Genomic DNA, 21297 nt, shown 5'->3' with positions numbered 1-21297 from the left:
TGATTCTGGTTGATTTTTTGGAGCAGGGATGCACAATAAATTCTGTTCAATACGTCACAACCCTCAACAAACTTAAAGCACGTCTTCAGCGAGTTCGCCCAACAAAATCAATGGCAGATGTTCTTCTTTTGCATGACAATGCAAGACCACACACCAGTCGTCACACCTCTGACGAGATTGTCAAAATTGGATGGGAAGTTTTGCCTCATCCCCCATACAGCCCTGACCTGGCACCATCAGACTTCCATCTGTTCGGGCCACTAAAAGAAGCTCATCGTGGGATTCATTTTGAAGATGAGGAGGCCGTCAAAACATCCGTGCGTCAATGGCTTAGGAAGCAGAGCTGTGATTTTTACTGTGCTGGGATACATGCCCTTGTTCAAAGATGGACCAAAACTGTAGAGATGGGCGGAGATTACATTGAAAAATGACAAAATGATCTCAATGTTGTGGTTTTCAACCTATGTAATTGCATTTAAATTTCCTGACAATTAAACGTAGAAAAAATAATAGGAGGCATTACTTTTTGACTGACCCTCGTATATCCTCTCTACTTCGACCATCATCAGTTATTTTGCTCCCCAGACAGCAAAACTCCTTCACTACTTTAAGTGTCTCATTTCCTAATCTAATTCCCTCAGCATCACCCGACTTAATTCGACTACATTCGATTATCCTCGTTTTGCTTTTGTTGATGTTCATCTTATATCGTCATTACAAGACACTGTCCATTCCGTTCAACTGCTCTTCCGAGTCCTTTGCTGTCTCTGACAGAATTACAATGTCATCGGCGAACCTCAAAATTTTTATTTCTTCTCCGTGGATTTTAATACCTAATCAGAATTTTTCTTTTTTTTTCGTTTACTGCTTGCTCAATATACAGATTGAATAACATCAGAGAGAGGCTACAACCCTGTCTCACTCCCTTCCCAACCACTGTTTCCCTTTCATGTCCCTCGACTCTTATGACTGCCTTCTGGTTTCTGTACAGATTGTAAATAGCCTTTCGCTCCCTGTATTTTACTCCTGCCACCTTCAGAATTTGAAAGAGAGTATTCCAGTCAACATTGTCATAAGCTTTCTCCAAGTCTACAAATGCTGGAAATGTAGGTTTGCATTTCCTTTATCTTTCTTCTAAGATAAGTCGTCAGTATTGCCTCACGTGTTCCAACATTTCTACGGAATCCAAACCGATGTTCCCCGAGGTCGGCTTCTACCAGTTTTTCCATTCGTCTGTAAAGAATTCGCGTTAGTATTTTGCAGCTGTGACTTATTAAACTGATAGTTCGGTAATTTTCACATCTGCCAACACCTGCTTTCTTTGGGATTGGAATTATTACATTCTTCTTGAAGTCTGAGGGTATTTCGCCTGTCTCATATATCTTTCTCACCAGATGGTAGAGTTTTATTACATGCCTGTAATTCATACCAATTTAGGTTTACACTAACAGCTTTCTAACGACACGTAGATCGACGAAATTGGATGAACCGTTAGATTTTGGAATTTTTGCTATTTTGAAAGACGCAGCCAAGGTGATCAATTCCAGCGCTTTATTTCCATCTGTTATACAATACTGTAAATGATTTCCAGCATGACACTAGAATTTTATGAATGATTTGTACTCCTACGTATCCTTACACTTCTTCATTTATGCAAAACTTCTATTGTGTTACTTAATTCATCGTTTTGGACTATATTAAAATGAAAGATTTTTCTGCCCCCAAACACCTGCCGCCCTAGGCGGTGGAACTGTTTGCCCTCCCCCCCCCCCCCCCCCCCCCCCTCCAATCCCCCACCAACAGAAGCCAGTCCTAACACATGTACGAAGGAATAGGCACTGCGACGACTACAGCTGATATGTAGTTGCAATAGCGAATATGAACCACCTCGATCTGTATAACGAAATGAAAAAAAATGAAAATTTGTGCTGCACCTTGACACGGACCCGGATTTCCCGCTTTAAGCGAGAGGTCGCCTCATCTGGTTTTTTTATCTCATTTTGTTCGTTATTGTTCGTTGCGGACGTCCCATGACACCCATTCCAGTTCTTTTTTGATCCATTCACTCAGCTTTATATTACAGAGGACTGAATTACCATGCCGGCACCCACATGGGCTATGCGAGCACGAAGCACAGCCAGACCCAAACTTCCATATCTCGTCGTCTATGTGTCATACCTACACCCACTCGTACCATTAATGTTATTTCCGTACAGCCATTGCCATGTCATTCGTATTCATTTGGTTCCGTTGCGTTATGTCTCTTGGGCAGTGCTACCACTATTGAAGTTCCAACCCTACTGTTAAGGACGCCGAGCTCCAAAAACGTTTTGGAAACTCTGGCCTACAGGAAAACTTTTCAATCCTACAAAGTTGACTGGGTCTACGCTGAGCGACGCTTCTAGAAGACCAGGGCAGACCAGCTGGTGCTGTCGCCAGGAATGCCGGACATTTGCCACGCCGGACGTTGGCCACACGTTCCCCTTCGCCAGGTAGCGATCCCTCACGTAAGGGACGCCCTCCCTCATACTTCTTCTGTCCGGCTTCAAACTGCCGTCTCGACATTTTACTCGATACAACCAGTACGTAAGGGACCTTCTTCTTCGACATCTTGGCGAAATACAGACCTTCTTTTCCGAAATCTAAATATTTATGTCTTTTGGGAAACGAAAGCAATTCCGACGAATATATCAGTATGTAATTAGTTCTGCCAAGTATAAATATAGATCCCTCTGTCGGTACGGTAGCTTCCTTTCACGCTTACTGATTGCGATAGAAACAGTCCACCGCAACAAAAAAGGAACGCTGTAAACAGAATGCAAATGTATGCTAATCATTTCTTTTTGATCGCTGCATTTGTGCCTACTTTAATTACTACAACTGCATGCCCAAAAAACAATAAGGGAAGAAGAAATGGGTATGTTAATGTTTGAAAAGAAGAACGACATACTCCATATTAATTTACTCTCTAAAATCCGATATCCCTTGCGGCGAAACATCAGTTAATAAAGTGTAGCGGGACAATGTTCAAAACATGACTGAAAGTACGTTCATAAACAGAGATAAGAACATCTATGATTGACATGTCATGTGAAGTCGACGTACAATTTTAAAATGTTAGAAATAAGGAAATGAATAATACAGAATGCTATGCTTGTACCATACGATGTTGTTCTACATTGTTTATCTCTGGTATTTATTGGGTCACAGACAAAGCATCCTAGGTTTTGGATGGAAAAACCGTAATTGTAATGATCTCCATTACAACAGAAACAAGGAGCACAACTTAAGGAAAAATAATGTAATGTGTGTTCCAGCTAACAAGCGACATTGAAGCAGGTAGTTCCTGTGACTTAGTATGGACAGAGGTTACATTCGACAACTGGAATAAATTAATAACTGGCTCCTTTTACCAACCCCCGGTCTCAGATGAAACAGTTGCTGAGCAGTTCAAAGAAAACTCGAGTCTCATCGCAAATAGATACCCTACTCATACAGTTATAGTTGGCAGTGACTTCCATCTACCTTCCGTATGTTGACAAAAATACATTTTCGGACCCTACTGTAGGTAGAAAACAACTTCCATAATTGTTCTAAATGCTTTTTATAAAATTATTTTGAACAATTAGTTCACGAGGCCATTCAAATTGTAAATGCTTACGAAAACACACTTGACCTCTCAGCCACAAATAATCCTGAGCATCACGACGGGTACAGGAATTAGTGAACACACAGTCGTAGCGAGACTCAATTCCGTAACAAAGAAATTCACCAAAACTAAACGCAAAATATACATATTTATAAAAGCAACTAAAAATTCGGCTGACGCCTTTCTAAGAGACAGTCTCCAATCCTTTCAAACTATGTAAGTGAAGACCATATGTGGCTTAAGTTCAAAGATATAGTATCAACGGCACTCGAGAGATTCATACATAATAAATTAATATCAGACGGAACTGATCCCCCATGGTACACAAAACACGACAGAAAGCTGCTGCGGGAGCACCGAAAAAGGCACGTATAATTTAGACGAGCGCAAAATCTCCATGATTGGCGAAGTTTTACTGTGGCTCGAAATTTGGTGCGGATTTCAATGCGAGATACATTTAATATTTTCCACAACGAAAGTCTCTTTAGAAATGTGGCGAAAAATCCATAGAGATTCTGGTCCTGTGTTAAGAAAACCAGCGGAAAGGCCCAGGAAGTACCTTTACTGCGGGTCGGGCGGCGAGTGAGGAGGTAGTGGAGGAGGAGGAGGAGCAGGAGGAGGGGGAGACAAGGGACCCAACCCTTCGGAGCAGGTAAAATAGTGGCAAACGTCCGGCGTAGCAAACGTCTGGCGTGGCAAATGTCCGCACACCGTCGCCAGGGCGCCCTTCTCGGTGGGAGACTATTGTAATTGACCCACATCGGCGTGACGGCTGGAAGCGTGCCGTGTTCCGCCGGGCTAAGAGGCTCTTTCCAGGCCATAAATTATTCAGCACCGGAAATGCGTGCCGTCGTATGTAAGAGCGGCGTAATGAATAGCACGCCGCCTTCCTGTCAGCCCCTGTTCCCCCACTGCTGCCGCACCTCCGCCTTGTAAGGTAAACAGAACTATGCGTGTTCGCGACATATTTACGTTTACCAGTGACCTCTGTAGCAAAGGTAATCATTACCCGAAACCGTGTCCGCTTCTAAAATCGCTACCCCTATGTAATACCTGCAACCTATCGCAGTGTTACGTTAGTACGCCTTGACGCTTTCGTAAAATTTACTGTACTTCTCCTATGTAAAAGTACACAATCTTACGTATGGAATAGAAGCAAACTTTACGTAGCGACAACATCGTGATGGTATCATATCGCTATTCTGGAAAGTCTATAGGGATATGATTTAAAACTGGCCTATTAGATTACTTATGCGCTTTTCAGGGGTGCATAAACATAAGGAAAATTGCTTGTAAATGCGTAAAGATCGCTTATCGTATTTCAAATGAAAACCAGACAACTAGTATCTCTAATTTGGTTATCATAAATTGCGTGAATTTCAGATAAGATTCTATAAGATTCTAACCTCACCCGTTACATATCGTATACTATACCATATCTTGATGTGACGGTACTTTTCTCTGTTAAAACTGAACTTTACAAAATATTGATAATTATCCTTTCTTTTGTTACTGCACGAATTAAGATAACGAAACACCACGGATCTGGAAACAGCTCTTCCCACGCTGACTTAAAATACTTCAGTACACAGACGACGTTTGTCTGTATAGTCATTCCATATCTTTTGCAGAATGAGACGCTGTGCTTTCCTCTGCCATGTCCCATGTGAAAAGCTGGCTCCGTACGCACGCATGTCATGGAAGTTTCGAATGATAAGTCACATCTCTTCGTATTTTCCAAGCTTTGCGCTCCGCAGATTCCCAACAGAATGATCCTAGATTTTGAATGTTACCCTCTGTCATCGCAGGTTCTATTTTTGGACTTTGCCTCTGATTCTCGGTTGTCATGGATCCATCACGTTAGCCATGAAATACGTGACTGAGAAAGAATGAAATACTATCCGATCAGTCTTCCGAGTTTCGGGGGGCTCTCGCCCTACCCATTTATTGTAGTACAAAGCCTTAATTCGATCAAGACCTCGACAACGTAGTGTGGCATACCATAGTGGGCGAAACGACATCCTGAGGAAATAGGACAGATTTAAATTTAGATGCTATGGGCTCAACGCCTACGAACACGTCTTAATTGAAGCCCATGAAATGCCCTTACACATCAGAAGGCAATTGCTGGCGGACAAATATCCACTCAATAGGATGTCCTTTTTAAATCTTCCTTTGCATTCCAAACTGGAGGCCCTCTGCTTCGTTTACTGGAATATCGCCCCCTCCTCCCGCACCCCCCTCCCCCTGTTCTAGCGATTAGCCATAGAACATGGGGCCACCGATCAACGAAAGTCCTCGGCGCAAGTTCTCTCCCTATTTATATGCAAAATTATTCAGTTGTCTCCCACGGAATGCGTATGCATTTACACGGCATGTCATCAACGGAACATCCATTCATCTACCGTGATATAATGTGCCTTGTGTACCAGAAATGGTCGGACTTTTTGTGTGTATATACAGACAACTCCGAATTAAGAGAGAAATGAAATGTGGGATGTGCCTTTCTCTGTTCACAAATAAAGGTCTCAAAAATGTTTCAACTGTTGAAGGAAACTTTGACTTTTTCTGCGGAAGCCGTAGCCATACTAGAAGCCTTAAAATATGTCAGGTCCTCTCGTGTTTCCATGGTCATTTTATGTGAGTCTGTATCTGTTTTACAATATCTAATGCATAAGAAGTGGGATTCTAAAATCAGTAACTTCATCTTGGCAGTCACTTGGCAATGCATCCAGTGTGAAATCCAAAGGCAGACGACAGAATTTCTGTGGATTAAATCTCACTGGGGCAGAATTCATAACGAAGAAGTCGATAATCTTACTAAAGAAGCCACAGACTCCGGAACTTTTATCGACCTCAAACTTTCGGCCTCTGAACTGTACCGTATGGCCACACACAATGCCTTTCGACAATGGCAAGATGACTTGAACGTGTCTCAACCATTCAGGAGACGATATTACACCTGTGTTCAGCCTCTTATCACACGTAGATCCTGGCGTCACGGCGATCACTTACCCAGATGGCTGATACCTACTGCCCGCCGTATGAGATTCACCGCAATGGAATTAGTCCATCCCCCGCTCTGTGACTGTAATAACACTACAGAAGGTGACATCAATCACATCCTCTTTCCCTGTGCAAAACGGGAGAGGCACAAGCAATCTTTTCACAATTCTGTCGTCAGAGGAGGAGGAGATTAGAGTTTAACGTCCCGCCGACAACGAGGCCATTAGAGCTCGGATTAGAGAAGGATTGGGAAGGAAATCGGCCGTGCCCTTTCAAAGGAACCATCTCGGCATTTGACTGAAACGATTTAGGGAAATCACGGAAAACATAAATCAGGATGACCGGCGACGGGTTTGAATCGTCGTCCTCCCGAATGCGAGTCCAGTGTGCTAACCATTGCGCCACCCCGGTTGGTCCGTCGTCAGAAAGTAGAGTTTCCCACGGGGGCCACCATTGTACTTTCTTCGAATAATTCTGCATATAACAAAGAGCTTTCCAAATTTTTACGAGCAGACAAGATATCTTAGTAATAGTAACCCAACACTGTGAAATATGTTAACTGTTATGTTAAATTTTACATGTCTAGTTATTTTGATTTAGACTCTGAACAGTTGTATTTCTAATGCTCCTATTTTTTCGTTTTATGCATTCACTAGTAGCGTTAATCGTTAATATTGTTATATTTGTACCACTGTTATGTCATCAATGTATAGGTTTCACTACCTGTATCTTATTTAACCTTGAGTTGGCAACATGGCCGTTAGCTGTAGGAGGTCAAATAAATAAACAAATGAATAGGATAACAAAGATCTACCAAGTCTCTAGTTAGTGAAACTATAAATATGAGGACGATCAGCCTCACAGACATATCAGTGATAAATTGTAAAATTATTATTTTACTTTCGTACGTGACGCATTTTTCTATAGCCAAGGTAACTTTTTACGTTTTCGAATAACAACTTATTTAGAGATCTGACTGTATTTCATTATTATTTTTAATTGATATGTTTCTCGTTCAAAACTGTCGTATCTTTACTTTCTTTTCTTTTGGTTTTGTTCTTTTCGTACCAGAAGGCCAGAATTTTACTTTAAAGCCATCACTTCAACTCACCACAAGTGCTGAAATCGATTTCCCCTGTAGTGAAGTCCTATCTTGCCCTTGCCTACAAAAACGAATTAAGTAATGCCATCCTATCTTAACTGAACATTCAAAATAAATCTTCGTCACTTCAGGAATTGCCTTTTAAGAAATTACTCTTCCGAATATGTGTTACAACTAATGTTGGGGTCTCGATTCAGATTAATCGTAAGTGACTACTAATGCTGTATACTATTCCTTTTAATGGTTCCTTATGACCACACGAAATCAATAGGGCATTCGATCTATATTTGTATCAGGGTGATTCCCTGACAGTGAACAGTAGTTCCTGCAATAACAATAAATTGGCTCTTTATCAAATGGTTCAAACATCTGAGGTCATCAGTCGCCTAGAACTTAGAACTAATTAAGCCTAACTAACCTAAGGACATCACACACATCCATGCCCGAGGCGGGATTCGAACCTACGACCGTAGCGGTCGCTCGGCTCCAGACTGTAGCGCCTAGAACCGCACGGCCACTCCGGCCGACGGCTCTTTATCACGAGCACTCATGGCAATACTACAGTCTTTCCAATAACAAAAAGGCAGAAACCACTCTCAAAGGATACGGTTCTGCACAAGCCAACTATTTCACAGCGCCGATTTTTCGGAACTTAAGCCGATCAAAATGATCTATTTCACACCAAATTAATTACTGGTATCGACTTGTTATGGCTAAAATGGCCAGTTCATGACGATTAACGGTTTTCTCAGGAGAAATTAATTCCTAATACGAGAGCATTAAACAGATAAATAAACTTAATAAATTTCACCTACCATCTCGTCACAACTTGACTGGAAGAAGGGATCCGTTGGTAGGATACGTTATGAGGCACCAAGGGATCACCAATATAGTACTGAAGGGAAGCATGGAGGGTAAAAATTGTAGAGGCAGACCAAGAGATGAATTTACTAAGCATATTCAGAAGGATGTAGGTTGCAGTAGTTACTCAGAGATGAATAAGTTTTCACAGGATAGAGTAGCATGGAGAGCTGCATCAAACCAGTCTCTGGGCTGAAGACCACAACAACAACACTTCGTAAGTGAACCATACAAGGTGATTCCGTAATGATGTTACAATCATTCAGGGATGAAGAAAAAGTATAAATGTATCACTTTGCGGTAAAGGGTCCTGCTGTGGAAGTAACCTAGTCGAAAGTTGTAGGTGACAATCTTTCTTGTACCTCTGACAGTGGAATGCAAATACCATTGTACACAGTGTTTATCAGATACCACTACCCAGGTTTCTGGATCATATCCCACTTGTTATTCGTCGACGAGTGTGGTTCCAACACGATGGAGCCCCAACTCACATTGGGCTGAGAGTCCGTGAGAGCCTTGATAAATCATTCTCTAAAAAGTGGATAGGCAGAGGAGGTAAAGTGAACAGCTCGTTCACATAACCCCGTCCCACTTGATTTCTTGTTGTGGGGCCCTGTGAGAAGTCTTGCGTACGCGCCACCTGTCGAGATTGAAGTGGATCTCCTGGCAAGAACTGTCGCTGCCAGTAACACTGTTCAAACGACTCCAGGTATACTAGAAGGGGTACGACAGAACTTTGTGCGATGGTGCCATGCCTGCACTGGCGATGGGGTACGCAGTTTCGAATAACTGCTGTAAATGTAGCAGCTTGTGAAACTCGTGCAGGTTAATGAGATTCATATTAAGATTTTCGGCCTCTCTGGCGTCAAGTTACGTGTGCCGTTATCAGTCCATCAACAGAGTTAACTGTTTGAGGGTATTGGGGAGTATTCAGTGGGAACTCTGTACGTCAAGACCAGGGTTTGGAAGTGGGGGCTTTTATTTTGAGTGTTGTTTGAGGCTAAGGAGGAACTTGAGTAGATTTTCGCTTATGTATTTCGAGCGTTCCAGGGTCAATTAACTCAATTTACGCTTCTCCAGCATCCCTGAAAGTTTGTAACACGTCACGAAATCACCCTGTATATTCATTACTCGTTACAAACGCGTAATATTGGCAATAGAGCCAAAACTGCGTTAACCTGATCTGTAGACTTTGAGTTATGATTTCAAATCATCCTGGAAAGCCAATTTTCTCTTCCCTTCTGCTACTCAACTCAGAAGTCAAATAGACCTAAACACTATGGGACTTAACATCTGAGGTCTTCAGTCCCCTAGACTTAAAAACTGCTTAAACCTAACTAACCTAAGGACATCACGCACATCCATGCCCGAGGCAGAATTCAAACCTGCGACCGTAGCAGCAGTGCTGTTTCTGACTAAAGCGCCTAGAACCGCTCGGCCATAGCGGCCGGCCTCAAACGTCAACTGCCCTAGAAGGACTCTTATGTTGTAAGCTCCTAACGCAATTGATATAAGCAAATGACATCATGCAACTGCCATTAAAACTATTGTAAAGCACAAGAACCTTGCTGCGTCTTTCTCCTTTTATTCCACCTACGTCATACTGTGTACAATTAAGAATGGACGACAATTTTGTTGCGACACTAGCCACGAAATTTCTGGCACATTACATGGATATACGAAGTGTGTAATATACAAAATAAAGAAAACGTAGTTCAGCTGTATCGAGTCGTAACATCAAAGTGAGTGTATCTGTGATATTTATAGTTTTATGTAGAAATAGTGTGTACTGTGCATAGTTGTTTCCTTCCATTACATGGGTTCGAAGATGCTGGAACAACGGCTGCGAACTTGCTGCAACGACAGCTGGTCACCACTAGCGCCAAGCAGAAAGACGGCGTTGTTGGGGCAGCGGTATTGGATTATTATTAAAAATGATATCGTACCGTAGGCAACGGCCTTGCCGCAGTGTTTACAGCGGTTCCGTGAGATCACCGAAGTTAAGCGCTGTCGGGCGTGGCCGGCACTTGGATGGGTGACCCTTCATCCGCCATGCGCTGTTGCCATTTTTCGGGGTGCACTCAGCCTCGTGATGCCAATTGAGGATCTACTCGACCGAATAATAGCGGCTCCGGTCAAAGAAAACCATCATAACGACCGGGAGAGCGATGTGCTGATCACATGCCCCTCCTATCCGCGTCCTCCCCTGAGGATGACGCGGTGGTCGGATGGTCCCGATGGGCCACTTGCGGCCTGAAGACGGAGTGCTTTTACATCGTACCGTAGAAAGGAAAAAAAGGAGAAAATGTTGCGTATAGTCTTAATTCATATACCAGTCGTTGCCTGGTTGCCATCACAGCAACCAGAGTTTCAGTTATTACATTGAAGATATGAGTGTACTCGTATTATGATAACGAATAAAAACTGAGCAGAATTAATAGAAATGTAAAATCTGTGTTGAGAAGTTATTTGTTGCAAGAGTGTTTGTGTTGGATGCTCATCTTGTTAAATCTAATCCAGATCATGTTACTGAACAGAAACCGCATCATTATTTGAGTGGGGCTGAGAAAGAGGGAAGTGAACTAATTTCGAGACCAATGATTTTCGGTGAAGTGACTTTGGGTGCTGGAGACATTATTAACATCCAAGATCCGTTTTGAAAGGCTATTACATGCTCCTTAAGTGATCTAGAATTTTCAAAGCTGAAAAGATGAAACAATTTTTGACACTGACGCTGTGTTGCCTCAGATATAGGAGTTACATAATCGCGCTCATGGTTGATTAGTGGCACGTGAGGTTATGAGCAGATTTAGTTATCACAGTCAAGCATTTAATGAACGCTAGTCCAATTAAACAAGAAACTGCAAGGATAAAGCATTTCTTCCGAAGAGGCGACGGTGATATCGGCCCTATCTGTATCAGTAGAACAATTTTGAACGTTGTCGTAGAGTTAGGACATAAAAGGATAATCTTATTGGCCAGCGCGAAGACTAGTAGGCTGCTAAGAGAAGACCGAACCAGTCAACATAAAGGTTCAGAGTTGCTGATATCGTTGGAAACTTATTGTTATTAATTAATTACACGGTCACAACGATTGACTGACACGGTGAAGAAGTTCTATAGAATGAGATTTTCACTTTGCAGCGGAGTGTGCGCTGATATGAAACTTCTTGGCAGATTAAAACTGTGTGCCCGACCGAGACTCGAACTCGGGACCTTTGCCTGTCGCGGGCAAGTGCTCTACCAACTGAGCTACCGAAGCACGACTCACGCCCTGTACTCACAGCTTTACTTCTGGCAGTACCTCGTCTCCTACCTTCCAAACTTTACAGAAGCTCTCCTGCGAATCTTGCAGAACTAGCACTCCTGAAAGAAAGGATATTGCGGAAACATGGCTTAGCCACAGCCTGGGGGATGTTTCCAGAATGAGATTTTCACTCTGCAGCGGAGTGGTAGAGCACTTGGCCGCGAAAGGCAAAGGTCCCGAGTTCGAGTCTCGGTCGGGCACACAGTTTTAATCTGCCAGGAAGTTTCATATCAGCGCACACTCCGCTGCAGAGTGAAAATCTCATTCTGGAAACATCCCCCAGGCTGTGGCTAAGCCATGTCTCCGCAATATCCTTTCTTTCAGGAGTGCTAGTTCTGCTAGGTTCGCAGGAGAGCTTCTGTAAAGTTTGGAAGGTAGGAGACGAGGTACTGGCAGAAGTAAAGCTGTGAGTACCGGGCGTGAGTCGTGCTTCGGTAGCTCAGTTGGTAGAGCACTTGCCCGCGAAAGGCAAAGGTCCCGAGTTCGAGTCTCGGTCGGGCACACAGTTTTAATCTGCCAGGAAGTTTCAAGAAGTTCTATGTTCACGTCGACCCGCCACATGTACCATCCAGTTGTAAAGCTAAGCCCCCTCCCACCAAGACCGGAAGTAACTGTCTCAATCCGTCCTATTGAAACACTAGTCCGGCGAAAGCATACTTTTTACCATGCGATACCATAGGAGCTAGATTCGAAAAAGTTGCAATAACAATAATAGATGTGTTTTGGGGATTACGGAACTGTCCGATTCCACCAGTCTGCTTTGGCCGATGACGTCATCAACATGGCGGAAATGGCTATTATAAGCGTCTCCAATATGGCGCCTATGATGTCACTACATACACACGGCAACAAACACGAAAATACGTGTAAATAAAACAATAACATCTCCCTCCAAAAATACAATCAAACTAACGGAGCATCCACGGGAAAATGGGGGTTTTTGGGAGGGGACAAGCTAAATATAACAGTAAAAAAAGACACACCACGATCCCAAAACACACAAAATGACGAAAAAAATTACTAAATCTACAGGAATATGATATTTCCCTTGACGCATACAGGTCAATCGCAGCTGCCGATACCAACACACCAACGCCTACAGTAAAAACTACGAAAATTGGAATCTGAAATGTTCATATGTGTGTGAAATCTTATGGGACTTAACTGCTAAGGTCATCAGTCCCTAAGCTTACACACTACTTAACTTAAATTATCCTAAGGACAAACACAAACACCCATGCCCGAGGGAGGACTCGAACCTCCATCGGGACCAGCCACTGCAGCGCCTAAGACCGCTCGTCTAATCCTGCGCGGCTTGGAATCCGACATTTTCCTTGACCCCAGCTGACGATACTCACTGAATAAAATATCAGCGAACCTCTTAAAAGAGCATTTAGATAGCGTTGGAGGGCTGTAGATGGCGCAGAACTGATAATAGACGGTCCTTCCACTCTTCGAAGTTGACGTAAGTCATGGCAGTGAAGTGTTGAGTATGTTTCAGTTGGTTGTATGGAATCTGCGCAGTAAGGTTGGTCGCATGAAGACGTGACACGATGGCGGACGTAAGCTGTCGTGTTTGGATGTGCCCCTGAGTACACCGTGAATAAAGTTGCCCGATTTGTGTTTGTATCAACGCGGACTGTCAACTGAATCTACAAGGAATGCTGTGGGTCCACTACTCGCAGCTACGTACGTAACATGGATGAGCAACAGAGGACGAAAAAGTTCGTAAACAACAGGGAAAGGACGACAATAGGTTTCAAATCCAACAGGAATCGCAGCTGTCGGTGAATGCTGGTCATCCTACACCACTTTCCGAGCGAACATTCCGAATAGAGTTGCATGTAATGGAGCTTTGCGGTCGGGTAGCCTCTCAAAACGCCATTTCTCACAGTTACACAGAAAGCTGTACACCTTCAGTTGACGAGCCGCTGACTGAGGACATGTGGTGTGGTCCGACAAGTCTCGATTTTGGATATTTTAAAATGATTCAAGACGTTGTGTGCACAGACGGTTCAATGATGCATTTTACCTGTTCTGTTCTTAGAATGGGCAGTTCAGGCCACAGATTACTATGTGACTGTTGGTGGTGTTTCTTCACACGCTCATTAAGGTGACTGTGAACATGAGTTCTATGTTGTTCTCAACATTTTCGGTGACCAAATGTTGTTCTTTCTTCCACATCTTCATCATGAGTATCTTGAACACACTGCAACAGAGGTTTTATTACTGTCATAAGGTTGTTGTTGTTCTTGTGGTCTTCAGTCCTGAGACTGGTTTGGTGCAGCTCTCCATGCTACTCTATCCTGTGCAAATTTCTTCATCTCCCAGTACCTACTGCAACCTACATCCTTCTGAATCTGCTTAGTGTATTCATCTCTTGGTCTCCCTCTACGATTTTTACCCTCCACGCTGCCCTCCAATGCTAAATTTGTGATCCCTTTATGCCTCAGAACATGTCCTACCAACCGGTCCCTTCTTCTTGTCAAGTTTTGCCACAAACTCCTCTTCTCCCCAATTCTATTCAATACCTCCTCGTTAGTTATGTGATCTACCCATCTAATCTTCAGCATTCTTCTGTAGCACCACATTTCGAAAGCTTCTATTCTCGTCCTGTCCAACCTATTTATCGTCCATGTTTCACTTCCATACATGGCTACACTCCATACAAATACTTTCAGAAACGACTTCCTTACACTTAAATCTATACTCGATGTTAACAAATTTCTCTTCTTCAGAAACGCTTTCTTTGCCATTGCCAGTCTACATTTTGTATCTTCTCTACTTCGACCATCATCAGTTATTTTGCTCCCCAAATAGCAAAACTCCTTCACTACTTTAAGTGTCTCATTTCCTAATCTAATTCCCTCAGCATCACCCGACTTAATTCGACTACATTCCATTATCCTCGTTTTCCTTTTGTTGATGTTCATCTTATATCCTCATTTCAAGACAATGTCCATTCCGTTCAACTGCTCTTCCAAGTACTATGCTGTCTCTGACAGAATTACAATGTCACCGGCGAACCTCAAAGTTTTTATATCTTCTCCATGGATTTTAATACCTAGTCCGAATTTTTCTTTTGTTTCCTTTACTGCTTGCTCAATATACAGATTGAATAACATTGGGGAGAGGCTACAACCCTGTCTCACTCCCTTCCCAACCACTGTTTCCCTTTCATGCCTCTCGACTCTTATAACTGCCATCTGGTTTCTGTACAAATTGTAAATAGCCTTTTGCTCCCTGTATTTTACCCCTGCCACCTTTAGAATTTGAAAGAGAGTATTCAAGTCAACATTGTCAAAAGCTTTCTCTAAGTCTACAAATGCTAGAAACGTAGGTTTGCCTTTCCATAATCTTTCTTCTAAGATAAGTCGTAAGGTCAGTATTGCCTCACGTGTTCCAATATTTCTACGAAATCCAAACTGATCTTCCCCGAGGTCGGCTTCTACCAGCTTGTCCATTCGTCTGTAAAGAATTCGCGTTAGTATTTTGCAGATTTTGCAGCTGTGACTTATTAAACTGATAGTTCGGTAATTTTCTCATCTGTCAACACTTGCTTTCTTTGGGATTGGAATTATTATATTCTTCTTGAAGAATGAGGGTACTTCGCCTGTCTGATACATCTTGCTCACCAGATGGTAGAGTTTTGTCAGGACTGGCTCTCCCAAGGCCGTCAGTAGTTCTAATGGAATGTTGTCTACTCCCGGGGCCTTGTTTCGGCTCAGGTCTTTCAGTGCTCTGTCAAACTCTTCACGCAGTATCGTATCTCCCATTTCATCTTCATGTATATTCTCTTCCATTTCTATAATATTGTCCTCAAATACATCGCCCTTGTATAGACCCTCTATATACTCCTTCCATCTTTCTGCTTTCCCTTCTTTAGTTAGGACTGGGTTTCCATCTGAGCTCTTCGTATTCATACAAATGGTTCTCTTTTCTCTAAAGGTAGGCAGTATCTATCTTTCCCCTAGTGAGATAAGCCTCTACATCCTTACATTTGTCCTCTAGCCATCCCTGCTGAGCCATTTTGCACTTCCTGTCGATCTCATTTTTGAGACGTTTGTATTCCTTTCTGCCTGCTTCATTTACTACGTTTTTATGTTTCCTCCTTTCATCAATTAAATTCAATATTTCTTCTGTTACCCAAGGACTTCTACTAGCCCTCATCTTTTTACCTGCTTGATCCTCTGCTGCCTTCACTATTTCATTCCTCAAAGCTACCCATTCTTCTTCTACTGTACTTCTTTCCCCCACTGCTGTCAATTGTTCCCTTATGCTCTCCCTGAAACTCTGTACAACCTCTGGTTTAGTCAGTTTGTCCAGGTCCCATCTCCTTAAATTCCCACCGTTTTGCAGTTTCTTCAATTTTAATCTGCAGTTCATAACCAATAGATTGTGGTCAGAGTCCACATCTGCCCCTGGAAATGTCTTATAATTTAAACCTGGTTCCTAAATCTCTGTCTTACCATTATATAATCTATCTGATACCTTTTAGTATCTCCGGGATTCTTCCGTGTATACAACCTTCTTTTATGATTCTTGAACCAAGTGTTAGCTATGATTAAGTTATGCTCCGTGCAAAATTCTAACAGATGGCTTCCTCTTTCATTTCTTACCCCCAATCCATATTCACCTACTATGTTTCCTTCTCTCCCTTTTCCTACACTCGAATTACAGTCACTCATGACTATTAAATTTTCGTCTCCCTTCACTATCTGAATAATTTCTTTTATCTCATCATACCTTTCATCAATTTCTTCATCATCTGGAGCGTTAGTTGGCATATAAACTTGTACTACGGTAGTAGGCGTGGGCTTCGTGTCTATCTTGGCCACAATAATGTGTTCACTATGCAGTTTGTAGTAGCTTACCCGCACTCCTATTTTTTTATTCATTATTAAACCTACTCCTGCATTACCCCTATTTGATTTTGTATTTATAACCCTGTATTCACCTGACCAGAAGTCTTGTTCCTCCTGCCACTGAACTTCACTAATTCCCACTATATCTAACTTTAACCTATCCATTTCCCTTTTTAAATTTTCTAACCTACCCGCTCGATTAAGGGATCTGACATTCCACTCTTCGATTCGTAGAACGCCAGTTTTCTTTCTCCTGATAACAAATTCCTCTTGAGTAGTCCCCGCCCGGAGATCCGAATGGGCGATTATTCTACCTCCGGAATATTTTACCCAAGAGGACGCCATCATAATTTAATCATACAGTAAAGCTGCATGCCCTTGGGGAAAATTACAGCCGTAGTTTCCCCTTGCTTTCAGCCGTTCGCAGTACCAGCACAGCAAGGCCGTTTTGGTTATTGTTACAAGGCCAGATCAGCCAATCATCGGAGACTGTTGCCCATGCAACTACTGAAAAGGCTGCTGCTCCTCTTCAGGAACCACACGTTTGTCTGGCCTCTCAACAGATACCCCTCCGTTGTGGTTGCACCTACGGTACGGCCATCTGTATCGCTGAGACACGCAAGCCTCCGCACCAGCGGCAAGGTCCATGGTTCATGGGGTGGGGTAGAGTTTTAATTACAACTAGGAAATTTTTGTTGGTTCTGACTTATCCTATTCTTAGAAAAAAATGACATGAATCACAAAATCCCTTCAGAACTTCGTGATTCATATAATTTTTTCTACAGATAAAATAACCCAGAACCTAAAAAATATCCTGCCATCCTACATTCTTTGAACTCGTTCACCTCAATCTAAGAAAAATAAATAAGTGAACAAACAGGGAAAAACTAATTTTAGGTATATTTATTTATGAAGATCCTCAGGTTGTCAAGAATTTGACAACCTGCAAAAACATTACCTTAGTAACCATATTTTATTTTGTATTTTATTTTATATTTATTATTTTATTTTATACATTACATACCGAATTCTCAGCATTTGGCGCCACGAATGTAAATATTTTACTTATTTTTTATTTTATATAAGGTATAATATGAGAGTTCCATATCATTTAACATTTGCCTAAAATTTTCCTAACCTGTTTCTTCTTTAGCAGAAACAATATTGTTGTGAATTAATGTTTATATATGTATTTTGAGTGTACAGTCGGAAACAATTTTCCACAGTCACAAGTAATTTTAATTTTTTGCCATCTCTTATCACATTCTTTACATTCATATATTAATTTATTCACATTTTCGATATTTATTCTTATTAAAATCTTGAACATTTTGCATTTCCACACACTGACTATGCTGTTTGGAGCTGGTCATTTAAATATTATAAGTATTAGCAAGAAAAAATAAAATATTCAAACTAGAAGTTCCTAATACTGAAATTCCTTATTTTTATTTTTCATTTTCTTCAGTATATTGTATCTTAATTTAATCTGCCCATCTTCAAAAAATTGAAGATCTGAATAATTTGTTAATTTCAAATATCTGTCTGGTAAAAGAATCTTAAACTTGTTATTGAGTTCCACACAAACGTTTTCTCCATACTTCTCATTTAAAATATTCGCACCCAGCAATGTTATGTAAAACATTTACATCTCGGTCATTAATTAAAAAAAATTAGAATTGCTTCCATTACTGAGCTCAAGCAAGGATTGTATAGAATAAAATTTTATTTATAAAACTTAAATTGTATAATTAGAGAACATAGAAAACAACAACAAAAAACCTGTAAGGGTTTATGTTTTTGTAGGGAAGCAGATATGATATGCAATAAATCTTAATTGTATTATTCACTTTTTAAAGATCAATCAGAAGATGAAGAGGATGGTAGCAGCAGCTGAAGCAGTCTTTTGACTGCATAATGTCCATATGGAAATGTATCTATTCACAATTTCTATACATACCTTTTATCATCATTAGGACTCAAAGCTCTTTTATTTACATCAACCAAAAGCTTTGTATTAAATTCATAGTTGTGTATTGCTCAATATTACCAAACAAATCATCTTTATAATCCTCTAAGTCTATTTTCTTTTTAACAATACATTCCTGACTCCTTTTGATTTTTTGCTCCTCCTCATTGTCTAGTTTATAAGGATACATTTTTGCTCTTATTTCAATATTTGTTATTTGTCTTCACATATCTTTTACAACTTTGGGATTTGCCGCCCCTTAATCCTTTTTCTACCATTAGAATCACATCATAATCATATAATAGTTTGAGTGGTTGCCCAGCCATTTTTGCATTCCATTCTAAGATAAACCAGGTGCAGTAATGTATCAAGCTTTTCTAAAATTTTCAAAAATATCAGCCAATAAAAAACCTCAGTTTTATGAAAGAGATCATGATATTCATAAAGATTTTTGATATTAAACTTTTCCACAACTAATTTTAGATAGTTCTAGTTTTCATTACCTATTTCACTGTCGTTCAGTTTATTCTAAAATTACTATCTTAGTGAAAGCTCTGTTTCTTCAAATTTCTTCCAACTATCCATATAATCGTAAGGACAGACACCTTTTATGGTCACTAGAGTGACTAGATTTTTCTGGAAAATACCTCTTAATGTTGGTACTTAATTTTTTTCAAGTTTGATGTACGTTTGTCAAGGCTTGAAGCCATTATTCTAAATGTGTAAGTAAACCTCATCTTCAAACTTCCTGTACTCTTGTCAAAACTAATTTCTTATAATAATATATAAATAATATAATAATATGTAACTAATATTGTTGAATATCAAATCTGCTTCTTTGTTATAATAACTGAGCTCTTTTCTGAACAAATGAGAATGAAATTGTGAGAGAGTGTGTGAATAAATTTGTACAAAATTAGGATTCTTCACTTGTAAATCACAACTATCACACAATTGGTTTGTATATTTTTTTGACATGATAATGCTGATGACTTTTTTATTACTTTTTGCATAATGATGTCTACATAATAAACATTTTTAGACCTTGCATATCTTGACTATTTATCAGGCGTTAATGGTCTCATTTCTTCAATTTCAGACTAAATTATTCCAATCTCTTCAGTGTCTTTTATCATGCAGTCAATGAATTTTTTATGACTGTTCAGCCCTAAATATATGACTGGATCTTTATAGCTTCCATTGATATAATTAATATAGGAACAAAAACCATTTTGTTCACTTTTTTGTATTTATTGGTATGAGACTTATAGTTTAATTTTAATTTTTTCAATTCTTTTTAATTCTTCATATTTGTTTTACTTTGTTTAACTTTTTTAACGATTTTGCGTCATATTTCACCAACAAATATTAAAGTTGTGTTTTATTCAACATTTTGGTGCAAAAATCATTAGTTTGACATCTTTAGTTTCCTTCATTGGGTTTTCTAGTCATATCTACAGTAAAAAATCCAAACTGATCATTATTCCAACCCTTCTGCATTATTTCTTAAAAATAATCAAACTTTAAATCACCACCAACAAACTCATGGTAAATGTGGTTTATGCTCATCTTGTGTAAATATATTTTAAAAAATTAGATTATCTCTGACTAATTGGTTTTTAGTTTTGAATGTGTCTGAACTAAATGAAAACAATCAATTCGTTTGTGTTTGCCTCCAGTAAAATAATCTCTAACGACATCCTGATTTTTGAGCATGAGATCATTGAATACTAAAAGTGAATTATATTGACACTGATGCAATGGTATGATTTCATCATGATTTTCAAAAAACTAGTAATCTTCTCATTATTTTTCAGTCTCACTTTTTTGCACCTTTTTATAAAATCTTGATATTTTGGCAGAACTTACTTTTAGAGTAAATATACAGATGATTGATTCTTTCCAGTTCAACAATCCTTGAGCTAGAATACAATTATCAATCATAATTGTTGTTTTTTCATATCCACTTGGTATGTTATTGCACACTGAATACAATTTGGCAGGAGTTTGCCATCGTTTTTTTTATTTCTTCTCTGGAATTCTTATTTTTGGAACTTAATTAGTTTTCATTTAAGTAATGTATTTTTCTTAGTAGTAATTGAGTCACCTGTTTCAGCTGTGTGGTAAGTCATCTGTTCTAAAAAACTAATCGACTGTACCTTTAAAAAATCGCTATTGTAATGTTGCACTAGTAGGTTATTATACAATTTTAAGTCTGCAAATATTATGTTGAATAAGAATAAATTGTATTGTAATGGAGACAGTAGAAATACCCACTGCTGAATATAATCTCAAAGCTTAGAAAAATTTATTCATTCAAAAAACCAAATATGCACATTATGAAAGATGAAATTTTAGACAGAGTTACTATCGAAAGTGATGTTAAACTGTATATGGATATAAGTGACAGTATTGGAAGTGTGCATGTATTTAGTGGCCAAAATATTCTTGGTAATGAGAAGACTATTAGTATTTATGTTTGGAAAATTATTCTATTGAAATTAATCGACATAAATTTCAATCTACCTGATGTAATGT

The sequence above is a fragment of the Schistocerca americana genome, chromosome 7 (genome assembly GCF_021461395.2).
Source record: "Schistocerca americana isolate TAMUIC-IGC-003095 chromosome 7, iqSchAmer2.1, whole genome shotgun sequence".
NCBI classification, from domain to species: domain Eukaryota; kingdom Metazoa; phylum Arthropoda; class Insecta; order Orthoptera; family Acrididae; genus Schistocerca; species Schistocerca americana.
This window is presented reverse-complemented; position numbering follows the sequence as displayed.